A 25453-nucleotide genomic window follows, 5' to 3' on the forward strand; every position below is an offset into this window, starting at 1 on the left:
CGCACGCAGAACGTCTCCTCCAGGTGCTGCGCTGAAGGATGCCATGAAGGTCTCCAAGACGAGCCAGGTGGTGTGATGAAGGCTTCCAAGAAGAGCTGGGTGGCACAAGGAAGGGATCCTCTGCTGTGACACACTGAAGGCCTCTTCCAGGGCATAGCACGGAAGGTTTCAGATATGATCTGGGCAGCATGATGAAGGGCCCCAAGGAGTGGAACCATGAAGACCTCCTCTGTCATGGTGCTGTGAAGCTCTCAAAGATGAACCGAGGAGCATGATGCAGGGCTCTCCCGGGGCAATGCCAGGAAGGGCTCAAAGAGGACATGAGAGGCACGGTGAAGTGCTCCTTCACGGCGGAACGATGGCGGGCTCCTCCGGCGTGGTGCAACCATGGCTTCTGCCGATGCCACCAAGGGCTCTGCTGGGTCAGCAACCAGAAGGGCTCCCGCAGGAGGACTTGGTGATGTGCTCCTCCGTGACGCTGAAGGGCTCCTTGCGGGGCAGGGCAGGGCAGTGAAGAGCTCAAAGATGACCTGGGAGGCGCAGTGCAGTGTTCCTCCACGGCAGAACGATGGTGGCCTCCTCCGGCATGGTACAATCATGGCCTCTGCTGATGCAACCAAGGGCTCCCATGGGGCGGTGAGGAGAAGGACTTTTGTGGGAGGGCGCGGTGACAGGAACCTCCATGGCGCTGAAGGGCTCCTCTGAGGCAACACGATGCAGGGATCGAAGATGACCTGGGAGGCGCAGGAAAGTGCTCCTCCACAGCAGAACGGATATGGACTCCTCTGGCATAGTGCTACCAAGGCCTCCTCCGATGCAACCAAGGGCTCCTGTGGGGTGGCGCAGTGAAGGACTCCTGTGCGGTGCTGAGGTCATTGGCTCCTCCGTAGCGGTGAAGGGCTCCTCAAGTGCGGCACAAAGAAGGTCTCCTCCGGGGTGGTGCGGTGAAGGACGCCATGAAGAGCCGGGTGGCGCAATGGAAAACTCCATTGGCCATGGCAGTGAAGGACTGCTGCGGGGCAGCACGGTGAAAGGCTGCAAGAAGAGCCAGACTGCAAGAGGGAGGGCTCCTTCGGGGCGGACCTTTCTTGGCTCTTCGGTGCAAGGGAGAATGAAGTGATCCTCTGGGTCTGCAAGGTGAAGGGCTCCTCCAAGGAGGCTCGGTGACAGCCTCCTCCGGGGCAGCGCTGTCAAGGTGTCAAAGACGAAACAGGGAGCAGCATGAAGGGCTCCACACGGGCGGCACGAGGAAGGGCTCCCCTGGGGCAACGCGATGCAGGGCTCCAAGAAGACTTGGCAGGTGTGGTGAAGTGCTCCTGGCGCGTTTATAGACTCTGGTAGAAAATAGTGCACCGTCTCACAGTATCATGCACCACGAACCACAGTACAACACAAGCCATACAATACATAAAACACAATTGGAAGTAGGATACAATAAGGACATTCCCTTCAAAAATACATTGAAATACAAAAACAGATTACAAGACAACATACGAGACATACAATACAATAAATGCCACCCAATACAACACGTACAGAAACAGAAAAAAATACAATGGATAAAATACAATACAGACAAGGAAAAAACCCAATGCAATAGGAGAAACATGCAATACCCAAGAGAAAAGACGATACAAAATGCACATTGCGATCCATAAGCTGTGATCCAGACACTACCTGAAATACAAAACAATATATCCCATACCATACCATACTATACATACAATACAAAGCAAAGTGTCATACAGGATACAAAAAAACCCACAGTATAAGACAGTATAACACACTACAGCACGATACAAGGCATACAATGTCATACAACACATAGAGTATAATACAGTACAATCCCTACCACACAATCCAAAACGCAACACAGAAAATACAGACCAAAATACAAGAGATGCAACCCCGAGGATACACACAACAGAGAGAAGACAATACCTACAATATGACACCCCATATCAAATACAATCAAAAATACAATACAAGCAGTACAATACACGCCAGACATACCATACCCTAAAATGCAGACCATACACAACAGACACCGCAAGCAAGAATACATAGATCATCATAATATACCCTACGATACAGACTAGAGAATAGAATCCAAAATAAAACACAAGGAAGACAACACAAGCAACACACACCAAGCACTACATACAATAAAACAATGCAATACACACCAGAGATACGATACAGCACCGTCAATAGGATACACAGGTCACAACGCAAAACGCGAGACGCAAGACGTACAATACAATACGCACCTTACCTCACAAGACAAGACATCAAAACCAATCCAAACACAACGCGGTACTTACCAAACCACACTTACCACCACGAGGGGCTCCTCCAGGGCCACACGCAGAACGTCTCCTCCAGGTGCTGCGCTGAAGGATGCCATGAAGGTCTCCAAGACGAGCCAGGTGGTGTGATGAAGGCTTCCAAGAAGAGCTGGGTGGCACAAGGAAGGGATCCTCTGCTGTGACACACTGAAGGCCTCTTCCAGGGCATAGCGCGGAAGGTTTCAGATATGATCTGGGCAGCATGATGAAGGGCCCCAAGGAGTGGAACCATGAAGACCTCCTCTGTCATGGTGCTGTGAAGCTCTCAAAGATGAACCGAGGAGCATGATGCAGGGCTCTCCCGGGGCAATGCCAGGAAGGGCTCAAAGAGGACATGAGAGGCACGGTGAAGTGCTCCTTCACGGCGGAACGATGGCGGGCTCCTCCGGCGTGGTGCAACCATGGCTTCTGCCGATGCAACCAAGGGCTCTGCTGGGTCAGCAACCGGAAGGGCTCCTGCGGGAGGACTTGGTGATGTGCTCCTCCGTGACGCTGAAGGGCTCCTTGCGGGGCAGGGCAGGGCAGGGCAGTGAAGAGCTCAAAGATGACCTGGGAGGCGCAGTGCAGTGTTCCTCCACGGCAGAACGATGGTGGCCTCCTCCGGCATGGTACAATCATGGCCTCTGCTGATGCAACCAAGGGCTCCCATGGGGCGGTGAGGAGAAGGACTTTTGTGGGAGGGCGCGGTGACAGGAACCTCCATGGCGCTGAAGGGCTCCTCTGAGGCAACACGATGCAGGGATCGAAGATGACCTGGGAGGCGCAGGAAAGTGCTCCTCCACAGCAGAACGGATATGGACTCCTCTGGCATAGTGCTACCAAGGCCTCCTCCGATGCAACCAAGGGCTCCCGTGGGGCGGTGAGGAGAAGGACTTTTGTGGGAGGGCGCGGTGACAGGAACCTCCATGGCGCTGAAGGGCTCCTCTGAGGCAACACGATGCAGGGATCGAAGATGACCTGGGAGGCGCAGGAAAGTGCTCCTCCACAGCAGAACGGATATGGACTCCTCTGGCATAGTGCTACCAAGGCCTCCTCCGATGCAACCAAGGGCTCCTGTGGGGTGGCGCAGTGAAGGACTCCTGTGCGGTGCTGAGGTCATTGGCTCCTCCGTAGCGGTGAAGGGCTCCTCAAGTGCGGCACAAAGAAGGTCTCCTCCGGGGTGGTGCGGTGAAGGACGCCATGAAGAGCCGGGTGGCGCAATGGAAAACTCCATTGGCCATGGCAGTGAAGGACTGCTGCGGGGCAGCACGGTGAAAGGCTGCAAGAAGAGCCAGACTGCAAGAGGGAGGGCTCCTTCGGGGCGGACCTTTCTTGGCTCTTCGGTGCAAGGGAGAATGAAGTGATCCTCTGGGTCTGCAAGGTGAAGGGCTCCTCCAAGGAGGCTCGGTGACGGCCTCCTCCGGGGCAGCGCTGTCAAGGTGTCAAAGACAAAACAGGGAGCAGCATGAAGGGCTCCACACGGGCGGCACGAGGAAGGGCTCCCCTGGGGCAACGCGATGCAGGGCTCCAAGAAGACTTGGCAGGTGTGGTGAAGTGCTCCTGGCGCGTTTATAGACTCTGGTAGAAAATAGTGCACCGTCTCACAGTATCATGCACCACGAACCACAGTACAACACAAGCCATACAATACATAAAACACAATTGGAAGTAGGATACAATAAGGACATTCCCTTCAAAAATACATTGAAATAGAAAAACAGATTACAAGACAACATACGAGACATACAATACAATAAATGCCACCCAATACAACACGTACAGAAACAGAAAAAAATACAATGGATAAAATACAATACAGACAAGGAAAAAACCCAATGCAATAGGAGAAACATGCAATACCCAAGAGAAAAGACGATACAAAATGCACATTGCGATCCATAAGCTGTGATCCAGACACTACCTGAAATACAAAACAATATATCCCATACCATAGCATACTATACATACAATACAAAGCAAAGTGTCATACAGGATACAAAAAAACCCACAGTATAAGACAGTATAACACACTACAGCACGATACAAGGCATACAATGTCATACAACACATAGAGTATAATACAGTACAATCCCTACCACACAATCCAAAACGCAACACAGAAAATACAGACCAAAATACAAGAGATGCAACCCCGAGGATACACACAACAGAGAGAAGACAATACCTACAATATGACACCCCATATCAAATACAATCAAAAATACAATACAAGCAGTACAATACACGCCAGACATACCATACCCTAAAATGCAGACCATACACAACAGACACCGCAAGCAAGAATACATAGATCATCATAATATACCCTACGATACAGACTAGAGAATAGAATCCAAAATAAAACACAAGGAAGACAACACAAGCAACACACACCAAGCACTACATACAATAAAACAATGCAATACACACCAGAGATACGATACAGCACCGTCAATAGGATACACAGGTCACAACGCAAAACGCGAGACGCAAGACGTACAATACAATACGCACCTTACCTCACAAGACAAGACATCAAAACCAATCCAAACACAACGCGGTACTTACCAAACCACACTTACCGCCACGAGGGGCTCCTCCAGGGCCACACGCAGAACGTCTCCTCCAGGTGCTGCGCTGAAGGATGCCATGAAGGTCTCCAAGACGAGCCAGGTGGTGTGATGAAGGCTTCCAAGAAGAGCTGGGTGGCACAAGGAAGGGATCCTCTGCTGTGACACACTGAAGGCCTCTTCCAGGGCATAGCGCGGAAGGTTTCAGATATGATCTGGGCAGCATGATGAAGGGCCCCAAGGAGTGGAACCATGAAGACCTCCTCTGTCATGGTGCTGTGAAGCTCTCAAAGATGAACCGAGGAGCATGATGCAGGGCTCTCCCGGGGCAATGCCAGGAAGGGCTCAAAGAGGACATGAGAGGCACGGTGAAGTGCTCCTTCACGGCGGAACGATGGCGGGCTCCTCCGGCGTGGTGCAACCATGGCTTCTGCCGATGCAACCAAGGGCTCTGCTGGGTCAGCAACCGGAAGGGCTCCTGCGGGAGGACTTGGTGATGTGCTCCTCCGTGACGCTGAAGGGCTCCTTGCGGGGCAGGGCAGGGCAGGGCAGTGAAGAGCTCAAAGATGACCTGGGAGGCGCAGTGCAGTGTTCCTCCATGGCAGAACGATGGTGGCCTCCTCCGGCATGGTACAATCATGGCCTCTGCTGATGCAACCAAGGGCTCCCATGGGGCGGTGAGGAGAAGGACTTTTGTGGGAGGGCGCGGTGACAGGAACCTCCATGGCGCTGAAGGGCTCCTCTGAGGCAACACGATGCAGGGATCGAAGATGACCTGGGAGGCGCAGGAAAGTGCTCCTCCACAGCAGAACGGATATGGACTCCTCTGGCATAGTGCTACCAAGGCCTCCTCCGATGCAACCAAGGGCTCCCGTGGGGCGGTGAGGAGAAGGACTTTTGTGGGAGGGCGCGGTGACAGGAACCTCCATGGCGCTGAAGGGCTCCTCTGAGGCAACACGATGCAGGGATCGAAGATGACCTGGGAGGCGCAGGAAAGTGCTCCTCCACAGCAGAACGGATATGGACTCCTCTGGCATAGTGCTACCAAGGCCTCCTCCGATGCAACCAAGGGCTCCTGTGGGGTGGCGCAGTGAAGGACTCCTGTGCGGTGCTGAGGTCATTGGCTCCTCCGTAGCGGTGAAGGGCTCCTCAAGTGCGGCACAAAGAAGGTCTCCTCCGGGGTGGTGCGGTGAAGGACGCCATGAAGAGCCGGGTGGCGCAATGGAAAACTCCATTGGCCATGGCAGTGAAGGACTGCTGCGGGGCAGCACGGTGAAAGGCTGCAAGAAGAGCCAGACTGCAAGAGGGAGGGCTCCTTCGGGGCGGACCTTTCTTGGCTCTTCGGTGCAAGGGAGAATGAAGTGATCCTCTGGGTCTGCAAGGTGAAGGGCTCCTCCAAGGAGGCTCGGTGACGGCCTCCTCCGGGGCAGCGCTGTCAAGGTGTCAAAGACAAAACAGGGAGCAGCATGAAGGGCTCCACACGGGCGGCACGAGGAAGGGCTCCCCTGGGGCAACGCGATGCAGGGCTCCAAGAAGACTTGGCAGGTGTGGTGAAGTGCTCCTGGCGCGTTTATAGACTCTGGTAGAAAATAGTGCACCGTCTCACAGTATCATGCACCACGAACCACAGTACAACACAAGCCATACAATACATAAAACACAATTGGAAGTAGGATACAATAAGGACATTCCCTTCAAAAATACATTGAAATACAAAAACAGATTACAAGACAACATACGAGACATACAATACAATAAATGCCACCCAATACAACACGTACAGAAACAGAAAAAAATACAATGGATAAAATACAATACAGACAAGGAAAAAACCCAATGCAATAGGAGAAACATGCAATACCCAAGAGAAAAGACGATACAAAATGCACATTGCGATCCATAAGCTGTGATCCAGACACTACCTGAAATACAAAACAATATATCCCATACCATACCATACTATACATACAATACAAAGCAAAGTGTCATACAGGATACAAAAAAACCCACAGTATAAGACAGTATAACACACTACAGCACGATACAAGGCATACAATGTCATACAACACATAGAGTATAATACAGTACAATCCCTACCACACAATCCAAAACGCAACACAGAAAATACAGACCAAAATACAAGAGATGCAACCCCGAGGATACACACAACAGAGAGAAGACAATACCTACAATATGACACCCCATATCAAATACAATCAAAAATACAATACAAGCAGTACAATACACGCCAGACATACCATACCCTAAAATGCAGACCATACACAACAGACACCGCAAGCAAGAATACATAGATCATCATAATATACCCTACGATACAGACTAGAGAATAGAATCCAAAATAAAACACAAGGAAGACAACACAAGCAACACACACCAAGCACTACATACAATAAAACAATGCAATACACACCAGAGATACGATACAGCACCGTCAATAGGATACACAGGTCACAACGCAAAACGCGAGACGCAAGACGTACAATACAATACGCACCTTACCTCACAAGACAAGACATCAAAACCAATCCAAACACAACGCGGTACTTACCAAACCATACTTACCGCCACGAGGGGCTCCTCCAGGGCCGCACGCAGAACGTCTCCTCCAGGTGCTGCGCTGAAGGATGCCATGAAGGTCTCCAAGACGAGCCAGGTGGTGTGATGAAGGCTTCCAAGAAGAGCTGGGTGGCACAAGGAAGGGATCCTCTGCTGTGACACACTGAAGGCCTCTTCCAGGGCATAGCGCGGAAGGTTTCAGATATGATCTGGGCAGCATGATGAAGGGCCCCAAGGAGTGGAACCATGAAGACCTCCTCTGTCATGGTGCTGTGAAGCTCTCAAAGATGAACCGAGGAGCATGATGCAGGGCTCTCCCGGGGCAATGCCAGGAAGGGCTCAAAGAGGACATGAGAGGCACGGTGAAGTGCTCCTTCACGGCGGAACGATGGCGGGCTCCTCCGGCGTGGTGCAACCATGGCTTCTGCCGATGCAACCAAGGGCTCTGCTGGGTCAGCAACCGGAAGGGCTCCTGCGGGAGGACTTGGTGATGTGCTCCTCCGTGACGCTGAAGGGCTCCTTGCGGGGCAGGGCAGGGCAGGGCAGTGAAGAGCTCAAAGATGACCTGGGAGGCGCAGTGCAGTGTTCCTCCACGGCAGAACGATGGTGGCCTCCTCCGGCATGGTACAATCATGGCCTCTGCTGATGCAACCAAGGGCTCCCGTGGGGCGGTGAGGAGAAGGACTTTTGTGGGAGGGCGCGGTGACAGGAACCTCCATGGCGCTGAAGGGCTCCTCTGAGGCAACACGATGCAGGGATCGAAGATGACCTGGGAGGCGCAGGAAAGTGCTCCTCCACAGCAGAACGGATATGGACTCCTCTGGCATAGTGCTACCAAGGCCTCCTCCGATGCAACCAAGGGCTCCTGTGGGGTGGCGCAGTGAAGGACTCCTGTGCGGTGCTGAGGTCATTGGCTCCTCCGTAGCGGTGAAGGGCTCCTCAAGTGCGGCACAAAGAAGGTCTCCTCCGGGGTGGTGCGGTGAAGGACGCCATGAAGAGCCGGGTGGCGCAATGGAAAACTCCATTGGCCATGGCAGTGAAGGACTGCTGCGGGGCAGCACGGTGAAAGGCTGCAAGAAGAGCCAGACTGCAAGAGGGAGGGCTCCTTCGGGGCGGACCTTTCTTGGCTCTTCGGTGCAAGGGAGAATGAAGTGATCCTCTGGGTCTGCAAGGTGAAGGGCTCCTCCAAGGAGGCTCGGTGACAGCCTCCTCCGGGGCAGCGCTGTCAAGGTGTCAAAGACGAAACAGGGAGCAGCATGAAGGGCTCCACACGGGCGGCACGAGGAAGGGCTCCCCTGGGGCAACGCGATGCAGGGCTCCAAGAAGACTTGGCAGGTGTGGTGAAGTGCTCCTGGCGCGTTTATAGACTCTGGTAGAAAATAGTGCACCGTCTCACAGTATCATGCACCACGAACCACAGTACAACACAAGCCATACAATACATAAAACACAATTGGAAGTAGGATACAATAAGGACATTCCCTTCAAAAATACATTGAAATACAAAAACAGATTACAAGACAACATACGAGACATACAATACAATAAATGCCACCCAATACAACACGTACAGAAACAGAAAAAAATACAATGGATAAAATACAATACAGACAAGGAAAAAACCCAATGCAATAGGAGAAACATGCAATACCCAAGAGAAAAGACGATACAAAATGCACATTGCGATCCATAAGCTGTGATCCAGACACTACCTGAAATACAAAACAATATATCCCATACCATAGCATACTATACATACAATACAAAGCAAAGTGTCATACAGGATACAAAAAAACCCACAGTATAAGACAGTATAACACACTACAGCACGATACAAGGCATACAATGTCATACAACACATAGAGTATAATACAGTACAATCCCTACCACACAATCCAAAACGCAACACAGAAAATACAGACCAAAATACAAGAGATGCAACCCCGAGGATACACACAACAGAGAGAAGACAATACCTACAATATGACACCCCATATCAAATACAATCAAAAATACAATACAAGCAGTACAATACACGCCAGACATACCATACCCTAAAATGCAGACCATACACAACAGACACCGCAAGCAAGAATACATAGATCATCATAATATACCCTACGATACAGACTAGAGAATAGAATCCAAAATAAAACACAAGGAAGACAACACAAGCAACACACACCAAGCACTACATACAATAAAACAATGCAATACACACCAGAGATACGATACAGCACCGTCAATAGGATACACAGGTCACAACGCAAAACGCGAGACGCAAGACGTACAATACAATACGCACCTTACCTCACAAGACAAGACATCAAAACCAATCCAAACACAACGCGGTACTTACCAAACCATACTTACCGCCACGAGGGGCTCCTCCAGGGCCGCACGCAGAACGTCTCCTCCAGGTGCTGCGCTGAAGGATGCCATGAAGGTCTCCAAGACGAGCCAGGTGGTGTGATGAAGGCTTCCAAGAAGAGCTGGGTGGCACAAGGAAGGGATCCTCTGCTGTGACACACTGAAGGCCTCTTCCAGGGCATAGCGCGGAAGGTTTCAGATATGATCTGGGCAGCATGATGAAGGGCCCCAAGGAGTGGAACCATGAAGACCTCCTCTGTCATGGTGCTGTGAAGCTCTCAAAGATGAACCGAGGAGCATGATGCAGGGCTCTCCCGGGGCAATGCCAGGAAGGGCTCAAAGAGGACATGAGAGGCACGGTGAAGTGCTCCTTCACGGCGGAACGATGGCGGGCTCCTCCGGCGTGGTGCAACCATGGCTTCTGCCGATGCAACCAAGGGCTCTGCTGGGTCAGCAACCGGAAGGGCTCCTGCGGGAGGACTTGGTGATGTGCTCCTCCGTGACGCTGAAGGGCTCCTTGCGGGGCAGGGCAGGGCAGGGCAGTGAAGAGCTCAAAGATGACCTGGGAGGCGCAGTGCAGTGTTCCTCCACGGCAGAACGATGGTGGCCTCCTCCGGCATGGTACAATCATGGCCTCTGCTGATGCAACCAAGGGCTCCCGTGGGGCGGTGAGGAGAAGGACTTTTGTGGGAGGGCGCGGTGACAGGAACCTCCATGGCGCTGAAGGGCTCCTCTGAGGCAACACGATGCAGGGATCGAAGATGACCTGGGAGGCGCAGGAAAGTGCTCCTCCACAGCAGAACGGATATGGACTCCTCTGGCATAGTGCTACCAAGGCCTCCTCCGATGCAACCAAGGGCTCCTGTGGGGTGGCGCAGTGAAGGACTCCTGTGCGGTGCTGAGGTCATTGGCTCCTCCGTAGCGGTGAAGGGCTCCTCAAGTGCGGCACAAAGAAGGTCTCCTCCGGGGTGGTGCGGTGAAGGACGCCATGAAGAGCCGGGTGGCGCAATGGAAAACTCCATTGGCCATGGCAGTGAAGGACTGCTGCGGGGCAGCACGGTGAAAGGCTGCAAGAAGAGCCAGACTGCAAGAGGGAGGGCTCCTTCGGGGCGGACCTTTCTTGGCTCTTCGGTGCAAGGGAGAATGAAGTGATCCTCTGGGTCTGCAAGGTGAAGGGCTCCTCCAAGGAGGCTCGGTGACAGCCTCCTCCGGGGCAGCGCTGTCAAGGTGTCAAAGACGAAACAGGGAGCAGCATGAAGGGCTCCACACGGGCGGCACGAGGAAGGGCTCCCCTGGGGCAACGCGATGCAGGGCTCCAAGAAGACTTGGCAGGTGTGGTGAAGTGCTCCTGGCGCGTTTATAGACTCTGGTAGAAAATAGTGCACCGTCTCACAGTATCATGCACCACGAACCACAGTACAACACAAGCCATACAATACATAAAACACAATTGGAAGTAGGATACAATAAGGACATTGCCTTCAAAAATACATTGAAATACAAAAACAGATTACAAGACAACATACGAGACATACAATACAATAAATGCCACCCAATACAACACGTACAGAAACAGAAAAAAATACAATGGATAAAATACAATACAGACAAGGAAAAAACCCAATGCAATAGGAGAAACATGCAATACCCAAGAGAAAAGACGATACAAAATGCACATTGCGATCCATAAGCTGTGATCCAGACACTACCTGAAATACAAAACAATATATCCCATACCATACCATACTATACATACAATACAAAGCAAAGTGTCATACAGGATACAAAAAAACCCACAGTATAAGACAGTATAACACACTACAGCACGATACAAGGCATACAATGTCATACAACACATAGAGTATAATACAGTACAATCCCTACCACACAATCCAAAACGCAACACAGAAAATACAGACCAAAATACAAGAGATGCAACCCCGAGGATACACACAACAGAGAGAAGACAATACCTACAATATGACACCCCATATCAAATACAATCAAAAATACAATACAAGCAGTACAATACACGCCAGACATACCATACCCTAAAATGCAGACCATACACAACAGACACCGCAAGCAAGAATACATAGATCATCATAATATACCCTACGATACAGACTAGAGAATAGAATCCAAAATAAAACACAAGGAAGACAACACAAGCAACACACACCAAGCACTACATACAATAAAACAATGCAATACACACCAGAGATACGATACAGCACCGTCAATAGGATACACAGGTCACAACGCAAAACGCGAGACGCAAGACGTACAATACAATACGCACCTTACCTCACAAGACAAGACATCAAAACCAATCCAAACACAACGCGGTACTTACCAAACCACACTTACCGCCACGAGGGGCTCCTCCAGGGCCACACGCAGAACGTCTCCTCCAGGTGCTGCGCTGAAGGATGCCATGAAGGTCTCCAAGACGAGCCAGGTGGTGTGATGAAGGCTTCCAAGAAGAGCTGGGTGGCACAAGGAAGGGATCCTCTGCTGTGACACACTGAAGGCCTCTTCCAGGGCATAGCGCGGAAGGTTTCAGATATGATCTGGGCAGCATGATGAAGGGCCCCAAGGAGTGGAACCATGAAGACCTCCTCTGTCATGGTGCTGTGAAGCTCTCAAAGATGAACCGAGGAGCATGATGCAGGGCTCTCCCGGGGCAATGCCAGGAAGGGCTCAAAGAGGACATGAGAGGCACGGTGAAGTGCTCCTTCACGGCGGAACGATGGCGGGCTCCTCCGGCGTGGTGCAACCATGGCTTCTGCCGATGCCACCAAGGGCTCTGCTGGGTCAGCAACCAGAAGGGCTCCCGCAGGAGGACTTGGTGATGTGCTCCTCCGTGACGCTGAAGGGCTCCTTGCGGGGCAGGGCAGGGCAGTGAAGAGCTCAAAGATGACCTGGGAGGCGCAGTGCAGTGTTCCTCCACGGCAGAACGATGGTGGCCTCCTCCGGCATGGTACAATCATGGCCTCTGCTGATGCAACCAAGGGCTCCCATGGGGCGGTGAGGAGAAGGACTTTTGTGGGAGGGCGCGGTGACAGGAACCTCCATGGCGCTGAAGGGCTCCTCTGAGGCAACACGATGCAGGGATCGAAGATGACCTGGGAGGCGCAGTGCAGTGCTCCTCCACAGCAGAACGGATATGGACTCCTCTGGCATAGTGCTACCAAGGCCTCCTCCGATGCAACCAAGGGCTCCCGTGGGGCGGTGAGGAGAAGGACTTTTGTGGGAGGGCGCGGTGACAGGAACCTCCATGGCGCTGAAGGGCTCCTCTGAGGCAACACGATGCAGGGATCGAAGATGACCTGGGAGGCGCAGGAAAGTGCTCCTCCACAGCAGAACGGATATGGACTCCTCTGGCATAGTGCTACCAAGGCCTCCTCCGATGCAACCAAGGGCTCCTGTGGGGTGGCGCAGTGAAGGACTCCTGTGCGGTGCTGAGGTCATTGGCTCCTCCGTAGCGGTGAAGGGCTCCTCAAGTGCGGCACAAAGAAGGTCTCCTCCGGGGTGGTGCGGTGAAGGACGCCATGAAGAGCCGGGTGGCGCAATGGAAAACTCCATTGGCCATGGCAGTGAAGGACTGCTGCGGGGCAGCACGGTGAAAGGCTGCAAGAAGAGCCAGACTGCAAGAGGGAGGGCTCCTTCGGGGCGGACCTTTCTTGGCTCTTCGGTGCAAGGGAGAATGAAGTGATCCTCTGGGTCTGCAAGGTGAAGGGCTCCTCCAAGGAGGCTCGGTGACGGCCTCCTCCGGGGCAGCGCTGTCAAGGTGTCAAAGACGAAACAGGGAGCAGCATGAAGGGCTCCACACGGGCGGCACGAGGAAGGGCTCCCCTGGGGCAACGCGATGCAGGGCTCCAAGAAGACTTGGCAGGTGTGGTGAAGTGCTCCTGGCGCGTTTATAGACTCTGGTAGAAAATAGTGCACCGTCTCACAGTATCATGCACCACGAACCACAGTACAACACAAGCCATACAATACATAAAACACAATTGGAAGTAGGATACAATAAGGACATTCCCTTCAAAAATACATTGAAATAGAAAAACAGATTACAAGACAACATACGAGACATACAATACAATAAATGCCACCCAATACAACACGTACAGAAACAGAAAAAAATACAATGGATAAAATACAATACAGACAAGGAAGAAAACCCAATGCAATAGGAGAAACATGCAATACCCAAGAGAAAAGACGATACAAAATGCACATTGCGATCCATAAGCTGTGATCCAGACACTACCTGAAATACAAAACAATATATCCCATACCATACCATACTATACATACAATACAAAGCAAAGTGTCATACAGGATACAAAAAAACCCACAGTATAAGACAGTATAACACACTACAGCACGATACAAGGCATACAATGTCATACAACACATAGAGTATAATACAGTACAATCCCTACCACACAATCCAAAACGCAACACAGAAAATACAGACCAAAATACAAGAGATGCAACCCCGAGGATACACACAACAGAGAGAAGACAATACCTACAATATGACACCCCATATCAAATACAATCAAAAATACAATACAAGCAGTACAATACACGCCAGACATACCATACCCTAAAATGCAGACCATACACAACAGACACCGCAAGCAAGAATACATAGATCATCATAATATACCCTACGATACAGACTAGAGAATAGAATCCAAAATAAAACACAAGGAAGACAACACAAGCAACACACACCAAGCACTACATACAATAAAACAATGCAATACACACCAGAGATACGATACAGCACCGTCAATAGGATACACAGGTCACAACGCAAAACGCGAGACGCAAGACGTACAATACAATACGCACCTTACCTCACAAGACAAGACATCAAAACCAATCCAAACACAATGCGGTACTTACCAAACCATACTTACCGCCACGAGGGGCTCCTCCAGGGCCGCACGCAGAACGTCTCCTCCAGGTGCTGCGCTGAAGGATGCCATGAAGGTCTCCAAGACGAGCCAGGTGGTGTGATGAAGGCTTCCAAGAAGAGCTGGGTGGCACAAGGAAGGGATCCTCTGCTGTGACACACTGAAGGCCTCTTCCAGGGCATAGCGCGGAAGGTTTCAGATATGATCTGGGCAGCATGATGAAGGGCCCCAAGGAGTGGAACCATGAAGACCTCCTCTGTCATGGTGCTGTGAAGCTCTCAAAGATGAACCGAGGAGCATGATGCAGGGCTCTCCCGGGGCAATGCCAGGAAGGGCTCAAAGAGGACATGAGAGGCACGGTGAAGTGCTCCTTCACGGCGGAACGATGGCGGGCTCCTCCGGCGTGGTGCAACCATGGCTTCTGCCGATGCCACCAAGGGCTCTGCTGGGTCTGCAACCAGAAGGGCTCCCGCAGGAGGACTTGGTGATGTGCTCCTCCGTGACGCTGAAGGGCTCCTTGCGGGGCAGGGCAGGGCAGTGAAGAGCTCAAAGATGACCTGGGAGGCGCAGTGCAGTGCTCCTCCACGGCAGAACGATGGTGGCCTCCTCCGGCGTGGTACAATCATGGCCTCTCCTGATGCAACCAAGGGCTCCCGTGGGGCGGTGAGGAGAAGGACTTTTGTGGGAGGGCGCGGTGACAGGAACCTCCATGGCGCTGAAGGGCTCCTCTGAGGCAACACGATGCAGGGATCGAAGATGACCTGGGAGGCGCAGGAAAGTGCTCCTCCACAGCAGAACGGATATGGACTCCTCTGGCATAGTGCTACCAAGGCCTCCTCCGATGCAACCAAGGGCTCCTGTGGGGTGGCGCAGTGAAGGACTCCTGTGCGGTGCTGAGGTCATTGGCTCCTCCGTAGCGGTGAAGGGCTCCTCAAGTGCGGCACAAAGAAGGTCTCCTCCGGGGTGGTGCGGTGAAGGACGCCATGAAGAGCCGGGTGGCGCAATGGAAAACTCCATTGGCCATGGCAGTGAAGGACTGCTGCGGGGCAGCACGGTGAAAGGCTGCAAGAAGAGCCAGACTGCAAGAGGGAGGGCTCCTTCGGGGCGGACCTTTCTTGGCTCTTCGGTGCAAGGGAGAATGAAGTGATCCTCTGGGTCTGCAAGGTGAAGGGCTCCTCCAAGGAGGCTCGGTGACGGCCTCCTCCGGGGCAGCGCTGTCAAGGTGTCAAAGACGAAACAGGGAGCAGCATGAAGGGCTCCACACGGGCGGCACGAGGAAGGGCTCCCCTGGGGCAACGCGATGCAGGGCTCCAAGAAGACTTGGCAGGTGTGGTGAAGTGCTCCTGGCGCGTTTATAGACTCTGGTAGAAAATAGTGCACCGTCTCACAGTATCATGCACCACGAACCACAGTACAACACAAGCCATACAATACATAAAACACAATTGGAAGTAGGATACAATAAGGACATTCCCTTCAAAAATACATTGAAATAGAAAAACAGATTACAAGACAACATACGAGACATACAATACAATAAATGCCACCCAATACAACACGTACAGAAACAGAAAAAAATACAATGGATAAAATACAATACAGACAAGGAAAAAACCCAATGCAATAGGAGAAACATGCAATACCCAAGAGAAAAGACGATACAAAATGCACATTGCGATCCATAAGCTGTGATCCAGACACTACCTGAAATACAAAACAATATATCCCATACCATAGCATACTATACATACAATACAAAGCAAAGTGTCATACAGGATACAAAAAAACCCACAGTATAAGACAGTATAACACACTACAGCACGATACAAGGCATACAATGTCATACAACACATAGAGTATAATACAGTACAATCCCTACCACACAATCCAAAACGCAACACAGAAAATACAGACCAAAATACAAGAGATGCAACCCCGAGGATACACACAACAGAGAGAAGACAATACCTACAATATGACACCCCATATCAAATACAATCAAAAATACAATACAAGCAGTACAATACACGCCAGACATACCATACCCTAAAATGCAGACCATACACAACAGACACCGCAAGCAAGAATACATAGATCATCATAATATACCCTACGATACAGACTAGAGAATAGAATCCAAAATAAAACACAAGGAAGACAACACAAGCAACACACACCAAGCACTACATACAATAAAACAATGCAATACACACCAGAGATACGATACAGCACCGTCAATAGGATACACAGGTCACAACGCAAAACGCGAGACGCAAGACGTACAATACAATACGCACCTTACCTCACAAGACAAGACATCAAAACCAATCCAAACACAACGCGGTACTTACCAAACCATACTTACCGCCACGAGGGGCTCCTCCAGGGCCGCACGCAGAACGTCTCCTCCAGGTGCTGCGCTGAAGGATGCCATGAAGGTCTCCAAGACGAGCCAGGTGGTGTGATGAAGGCTTCCAAGAAGAGCTGGGTGGCACAAGGAAGGGATCCTCTGCTGTGACACACTGAAGGCCTCTTCCAGGGCATAGCGCGGAAGGTTTCAGATATGATCTGGGCAGCATGATGAAGGGCCCCAAGGAGTGGAACCATGAAGACCTCCTCTGTCATGGTGCTGTGAAGCTCTCAAAGATGAACCGAGGAGCATGATGCAGGGCTCTCCCGGGGCAATGCCAGGAAGGGCTCAAAGAGGACATGAGAGGCACGGTGAAGTGCTCCTTCACGGCGGAACGATGGCGGGCTCCTCCGGCGTGGTGCAACCATGGCTTCTGCCGATGCAACCAAGGGCTCTGCTGGGTCAGCAACCGGAAGGGCTCCTGCGGGAGGACTTGGTGATGTGCTCCTCCGTGACGCTGAAGGGCTCCTTGCGGGGCAGGGCAGGGCAGGGCAGTGAAGAGCTCAAAGATGACCTGGGAGGCGCAGTGCAGTGTTCCTCCACGGCAGAACGATGGTGGCCTCCTCCGGCATGGTACAATCATGGCCTCTGCTGATGCAACCAAGGGCTCCCATGGGGCGGTGAGGAGAAGGACTTTTGTGGGAGGGCGCGGTGACAGGAACCTCCATGGCGCTGAAGGGCTCCTCTGAGGCAACACGATGCAGGGATCGAAGATGACCTGGGAGGCGCAGGAAAGTGCTCCTCCACAGCAGAACGGATATGGACTCCTCTGGCATAGTGCTACCAAGGCCTCCTCCGATGCAACCAAGGGCTCCTGTGGGGTGGCGCAGTGAAGGACTCCTGTGCGGTGCTGAGGTCATTGGCTCCTCCGTAGCGGTGAAGGGCTCCTCAAGTGCGGCACAAAGAAGGTCTCCTCCGGGGTGGTGCGGTGAAGGACGCCATGAAGAGCCGGGTGGCGCAATGGAAAACTCCATTGGCCATGGCAGTGAAGGACTGCTGCGGGGCAGCACGGTGAAAGGCTGCAAGAAGAGCCAGACTGCAAGAGGGAGGGCTCCTTCGGGGCGGACCTTTCTTGGCTCTTCGGTGCAAGGGAGAATGAAGTGATCCTCTGGGTCTGCAAGGTGAAGGGCTCCTCCAAGGAGGCTCGGTGACAGCCTCCTCCGGGGCAGCGCTGTCAAGGTGTCAAAGACGAAACAGGGAGCAGCATGAAGGGCTCCACACGGGCGGCACGAGGAAGGGCTCCCCTGGGGCAACGCGATGCAGGGCTCCAACAAGACTTGGCAGGTGTGGTGAAGTGCTCCTGGCGCGTTTATAGACTCTGGTAGAAAATAGTGCACCGTCTCACAGTATCATGCACCACGAACCACAGTACAACACAAGCCATACAATACATAAAACACAATTGGAAGTAGGATACAATAAGGACATTCCCTTCAAAAATACATTGAAATAGAAAAACAGATTACAAGACAACATACGAGACATACAATACAATAAATGCCACCCAATACAACACGTACAGAAACAGAAAAAAATACAATGGATAAAATACAATACAGACAAGGAAAAAACCCAATGCAATAGGAGAAACATGCAATACCCAAGAGAAAAGACGATACAAAATGCACATTGCGATCCATAAGCTGTGATCCAGACACTACCTGAAATACAAAACAATATATCCCATACCATACCATACTATACATACAATACAAAGCAAAGTGTCATACAGGATACAAAAAAACCCACAGTATAAGACAGTATAACACACTACAGCACGATACAAGGCATACAATGTCATACAACACATAGAGTATAATACAGTACAATCCCTACCACACAATCCAAAACGCAACACAGAAAATACAGACCAAAATACAAGAGATGCAACCCCGAGGATACACACAACAGAGAGAAGACAATACCTACAATATGACACCCCATATCAAATACAATCAAAAATACAATACAAGCAGTACAATACACGCCAGACATACCATACCCTAAAATGCAGACCATACACAACAGACACCGCAAGCAAGAATACATAGATCATCATAATATACCCTACGATACAGACTAGAGAATAGAATCCAAAATAAAACACAAGGAAGACAACACAAGCAACACACACCAAGCACTACATACAATAAAACAATGCAATACACACCAGAGATACGATACAGCACCGTCAATAGGATACACAGGTCACAACGCAAAACGCGAGACGCAAGACGTACAATACAATACGCACCTTACCTCACAAGACAAGACATCAAAACCAATCCAAACACAACGCGGTACTTACCAAACCATACTTACCGCCACGAGGGGCTCCTCCAGGGCCGCACGCAGAACGTCTCCTCCAGGTGCTGCGCTGAAGGATGCCATGAAGGTCTCCAAGACGAGCCAGGTGGTGTGATGAAGGCTTCCAAGAAGAGCTGGGTGGCACAAGGAAGGGATCCTCTGCTGTGACACACTGAAGGCCTCTTCCAGGGCATAGCGCGGAAGGTTTCAGATATGATCTGGGCAGCATGATGAAGGGCCCCAAGGAGTGGAACCATGAAGACCTCCTCTGTCATGGTGCTGTGAAGCTCTCAAAGATGAACCGAGGAGCATGATGCAGGGCTCTCCCGGGGCAATGCCAGGAAGGGCTCAAAGAGGACATGAGAGGCACGGTGAAGTGCTCCTTCACGGCGGAACGATGGCGGGCTCCTCCGGCGTGGTGCAACCATGGCTTCTGCCGATGCAACCAAGGGCTCTGCTGGGTCAGCAACCGGAAGGGCTCCTGCGGGAGGACTTGGTGATGTGCTCCTCCGTGACGCTGAAGGGCTCCTTGCGGGGCAGGGCAGGGCAGGGCAGTGAAGAGCTCAAAGATGACCTGGGAGGCGCAGTGCAGTGTTCCTCCACGGCAGAACGATGGTGGCCTCCTCCGGCATGGTACAATCATGGCCTCTGCTGATGCAACCAAGGGCTCCCATGGGGCGGTGAGGAGAAGGACTTTTGTGGGAGGGCGCGGTGACAGGAACCTCCATGGCGCTGAAGGGCTCCTCTGAGGCAACACGATGCAGGGATCGAAGATGACCTGGGAGGCGCAGGAAAGTGCTCCTCCACAGCAGAACGGATATGGACTCCTCTGGCATAGTGCTACCAAGGCCTCCTCCGATGCAACCAAGGGCTCCTGTGCGGTGGCGCAGTGAAGGACTCCTGTGCGGTGCTGAGGTCATTGGCTCCTCCGTAGCGGTGAAGGGCTCCTCAAGTGCGGCACAAAGAAGGTCTCCTCCGGGGTGGTGCGGTGAAGGACGCCATGAAGAGCCGGGTGGCGCAATGGAAAACTCCATTGACCATGGCAGTGAAGGACTGCTGCGGGGCAGCACGGTGAAAGGCTGCAAGAAGAGCCAGACTGCAAGAGGGAGGGCTCCTTCGGGGCGGACCTTTCTTGGCTCTTCGGTGCAAGGGAGAATGAAGTGATCCTCTGGGTCTGCAAGGTGAAGGGCTCCTCCAAGGAGGCTCGGTGACGGCCTCCTCCGGGGCAGCGCTGTCAAGGTGTCAAAGACGAAACAGGGAGCAGCATGAAGGGCTCCACACGGGCGGCACGAGGAAGGGCTCCCCTGGGGCAACGCGATGCAGGGCTCCAAGAAGACTTGGCAGGTGTGGTGAAGTGCTCCTGGCGCGTTTATAGACTCTGGTAGAAAATAGTGCACCGTCTCACAGTATCATGCACCACGAACCACAGTACAACACAAGCCATACAATACATAAAACACAATTGGAAGTAGGATACAATAAGGACATTCCCTTCAAAAATACATTGAAATACAAAAACAGATTACAAGACAACATACGAGACATACAATACAATAAATGCCACCCAATACAACACGTACAGAAACAGAAAAAAATACAATGGATAAAATACAATACAGACAAGGAAAAAACCCAATGCAATAGGAGAAACATGCAATACCCAAGAGAAAAGACGATACAAAATGCACATTGCGATCCATAAGCTGTGATCCAGACACTACCTGAAATACAAAACAATATATCCCATACCATAGCATACTATACATACAATACAAAGCAAAGTGTCATACAGGATACAAAAAAACCCACAGTATAAGACAGTATAACACACTACAGCACGATACAAGGCATACAATGTCATACAACACATAGAGTATAATACAGTACAATCCCTACCACACAATCCAAAACGCAACACAGAAAATACAGACCAAAATACAAGAGATGCAACCCCGAGGATACACACAACAGAGAGAAGACAATACCTACAATATGACACCCCATATCAAATACAATCAAAAATACAATACAAGCAGTACAATACACGCCAGACATACCATACCCTAAAATGCAGACCATACACAACAGACACCGCAAGCAAGAATACATAGATCATCATAATATACCCTACGATACAGACTAGAGAATAGAATCCAAAATAAAACACAAGGAAGACAACACAAGCAACACACACCAAGCACTACATACAATAAAACAATACAATACACACCAGAGATACGATACAGCACCGTCAATAGGATACACAGGTCACAACGCGAAACGCGAGACGCAAGACGTACAATACAATACGCACCTTACCTCACAAGACAAGACATCAAAACCAATCCAAACACAACGCGGTACTTACCAAACCATACTTACCGCCACGAGGGGCTCCTCCAGGGCCGCACGCAGAACGTCTCCTCCAGGTGCTGCGCTGAAGGATGCCATGAAGGTCTCCAAGACGAGCCAGGTGGTGTGATGAAGGCTTCCAAGAAGAGCTGGGTGGCACAAGGAAGGGATCCTCTGCTGTGACACACTGAAGGCCTCTTCCAGGGCATAGCGCGGAAGGTTTCAGATATGATCTGGGCAGCATGATGAAGGGCCCCAAGGAGTGGAACCATGAAGACCTCCTCTGTAATGGTGCTGTGAAGCTCTCAAAGACGAACCGAGGAGCATGATGCAGGGCTCTCCCGGGGCAATGCCAGGAAGGGCTCAAAGAGGACATGAGAGGCACGGTGAAGTGCTCCTCCACGGCGGAACGATGGCGGGCTCCTCCGGCGTGGTGCAACCATGGCTTCTGCCGATGCAACCAAGGGCTGTGCTGGGTCAGCAACCAGAAGGGCTCCTGCGGGAGGACTTGGTGATGTGCTCCTCCGTGACGCTGAAGGGCTCCTTGCGGGGCAGGGCAGGGCAGGGCAGTGAAGAGCTCAAAGATGACCTGGGAGGCGCAGTGCAGTGCTCCTCCACGGCAGAACGATGGTGGCCTCCTCCGGCGTGGTACAATCATGGCCTCTCCTGATGCAACCAAGGGCTCCCGTGGGGCGGTGAGGAGAAGGACTTTTGTGGGAGGGCGCGGTTAAAGGAACCTCCATGGCGCTGAAGGGCTCCTCTGAGGCAACACGATGCAGGGATCAAAGATGACCTGGGAGGCGCAGGAAAGTGCTCCTCCACAGCAGAACGGATATGGACTCCTCTGGCATAGTGCTACCAAGGCCTCCTCCGATGCAACCAAGGGCTCCTGTGGGGTGGCGCAGTGAAGGACTCCTGTGCGGTGCTGAGGTCATTGGCTCCTCCGTAGCGGTGAAGGGCTCCTCAAGTGCGGCACAAAGAAGGTCTCCTCCGGGGTGGTGCGGTGAAGGACGCCATGAAGAGCCGGGTGGCGCAATGGAAAACTCCATTGACCATGGCAGTGAAGGACTGCTGCGGGGCAGCACGGTGAAAGGCTGCAAGAAGAGCCAGACTGCAAGAGGGAGGGCTCCTTCGGGGCGGACCTTTCTTGGCTCTTCGGTGCAAGGGAGAATGAAGTGATCCTCTGGGTCTGCAAGGTGAAGGGCTCCTCCAAGGAGGCTCGGTGACGGCCTCCTCCGGGGCAGCGCTGTCAAGGTGTCAAAGACGAAACAGGGAGCAGCATGAAGGGCTCCACACGGGCGGCACGAGGAAGGGCTCCCCTGGGGCAACGCGATGCAGGGCTCCAAGAAGACTTGGCAGGTGTGGTGAAGTGCTCCTGGCGCGTTTATAGACTCTGGTAGAAAATAGTGCACCGTCTCACAGTATCATGCACCACGAACCACAGTACAACACAAGCCATACAATACATAAAACACAATTGGAAGTAGGATACAATAAGGACATTCCCTTCAAAAATACATTGAAATACAAAAACAGATTACAAGACAACATACGAGACATACAATACAATAAATGCCACCCAATACAACACGTACAGAAACAGAAAAAAATACAATGGATAAAATACAATACAGACAAGGAAAAAACCCAATGCAATAGGAGAAACATGCAATACCCAAGAGAAAAGACGATACAAAATGCACATTGCGATCCATAAGCTGTGATCCAGACACTACCTGAAATACAAAACAATATATCCCATACCATAGCATACTATACATACAATACAAAGCAAAGTGTCATACAGGATACAAAAAAACCCACAGTATAAGACAGTATAACACACTACAGCACGATACAAGGCATACAATGTCATACAACACATAGAGTATAATACAGTACAATCCCTACCACACAATCCAAAACGCAACACAGAAAATACAGACCAAAATACAAGAGATGCAACCCCGAGGATACACACAACAGAGAGAAGACAATACCTACAATATGACACCCCATATCAAATACAATCAAAAATACAATACAAGCAGTACAATACACGCCAGACATACCATACCCTAAAATGCAGACCATACACAACAGACACCGCAAGCAAGAATACATAGATCATCATAATATACCCTACGATACAGACTAGAGAATAGAATCCAAAATAAAACACAAGGAAGACAACACAAGCAACACACACCAAGCACTACATACAATAAAACAATACAATACACACCAGAGATACGATACAGCACCGTCAATAGGATACACAGGTCACAACGCGAAACGCGAGACGCAAGACGTACAATACAATACGCACCTTACCTCACAAGACAAGACATCAAAACCAATCCAAACACAACGCGGTACTTACCAAACCATACTTACCGCCACGAGGGGCTCCTCCAGGGCCGCACGCAGAACGTCTCCTCCAGGTGCTGCGCTGAAGGATGCCATGAAGGTCTCCAAGACGAGCCAGGTGGTGTGATGAAGGCTTCCAAGAAGAGCTGGGTGGCACAAGGAAGGGATCCTCTGCTGTGACACACTGAAGGCCTCTTCCAGGGCATAGCGCGGAAGGTTTCAGATATGATCTGGGCAGCATGATGAAGGGCCCCAAGGAGTGGAACCATGAAGACCTCCTCTGTAATGGTGCTGTGAAGCTCTCAAAGACGAACCGAGGAGCATGATGCAGGGCTCTCCCGGGGCAATGCCAGGAAGGGCTCAAAGAGGACATGAGAGGCACGGTGAAGTGCTCCTCCACGGCGGAACGATGGCGGGCTCCTCCGGCGTGGTGCAACCATGGCTTCTGCCGATGCAACCAAGGGCTGTGCTGGGTCAGCAACCAGAAGGGCTCCTGCGGGAGGACTTGGTGATGTGCTCCTCCGTGACGCTGAAGGGCTCCTTGCGGGGCAGGGCAGGGCAGGGCAGTGAAGAGCTCAAAGATGACCTGGGAGGCGCAGTGCAGTGCTCCTCCACGGCAGAACGATGGTGGCCTCCTCCGGCGTGGTACAATCATGGCCTCTCCTGATGCAACCAAGGGCTCCCGTGGGGCGGTGAGGAGAAGGACTTTTGTGGGAGGGCGCGGTGAAAGGAACCTCCATGGCGCTGAAGGGCTCCTCTGAGGCAACACGATGCAGGGATCAAAGATGACCTGGGAGGCGCAGGAAAGTGCTCCTCCACAGCAGAACGGATATGGACTCCTCTGGCATAGTGCTACCAAGGCCTCCTCCGATGCAACCAAGGGCTCCTGTGGGGTGGCGCAGTGAAGGACTCCTGTGCGGTGCTGAGGTCATTGGCTCCTCCGTAGCGGTGAAGGGCTCCTCAAGTGGGGCACAAAGAAGGTCTCCTCCGGGGTGGTGCGGTGAAGGACGCCATGAAGAGCCGGGTGGCGCAATGGAAAACTCCATTGACCATGGCAGTGAAGGACTGCTGCGGGGCAGCACGGTGAAAGGCTGCAAGAAGAGCCAGACTGCAAGAGGGAGGGCTCCTTCGGGGCGGACCTTTCTTGGCTCTTCGGTGCAAGGGAGAATGAAGTGATCCTCTGGGTCTGCAAGGTGAAGGGCTCCTCCAAGGAGGCTCGGTGACGGCCTCCTCCGG

Source organism: Numenius arquata, chromosome 7 (assembly GCF_964106895.1).
Source record: "Numenius arquata chromosome 7, bNumArq3.hap1.1, whole genome shotgun sequence".
Taxonomy (NCBI): Eukaryota; Metazoa; Chordata; class Aves; order Charadriiformes; family Scolopacidae; genus Numenius; species Numenius arquata.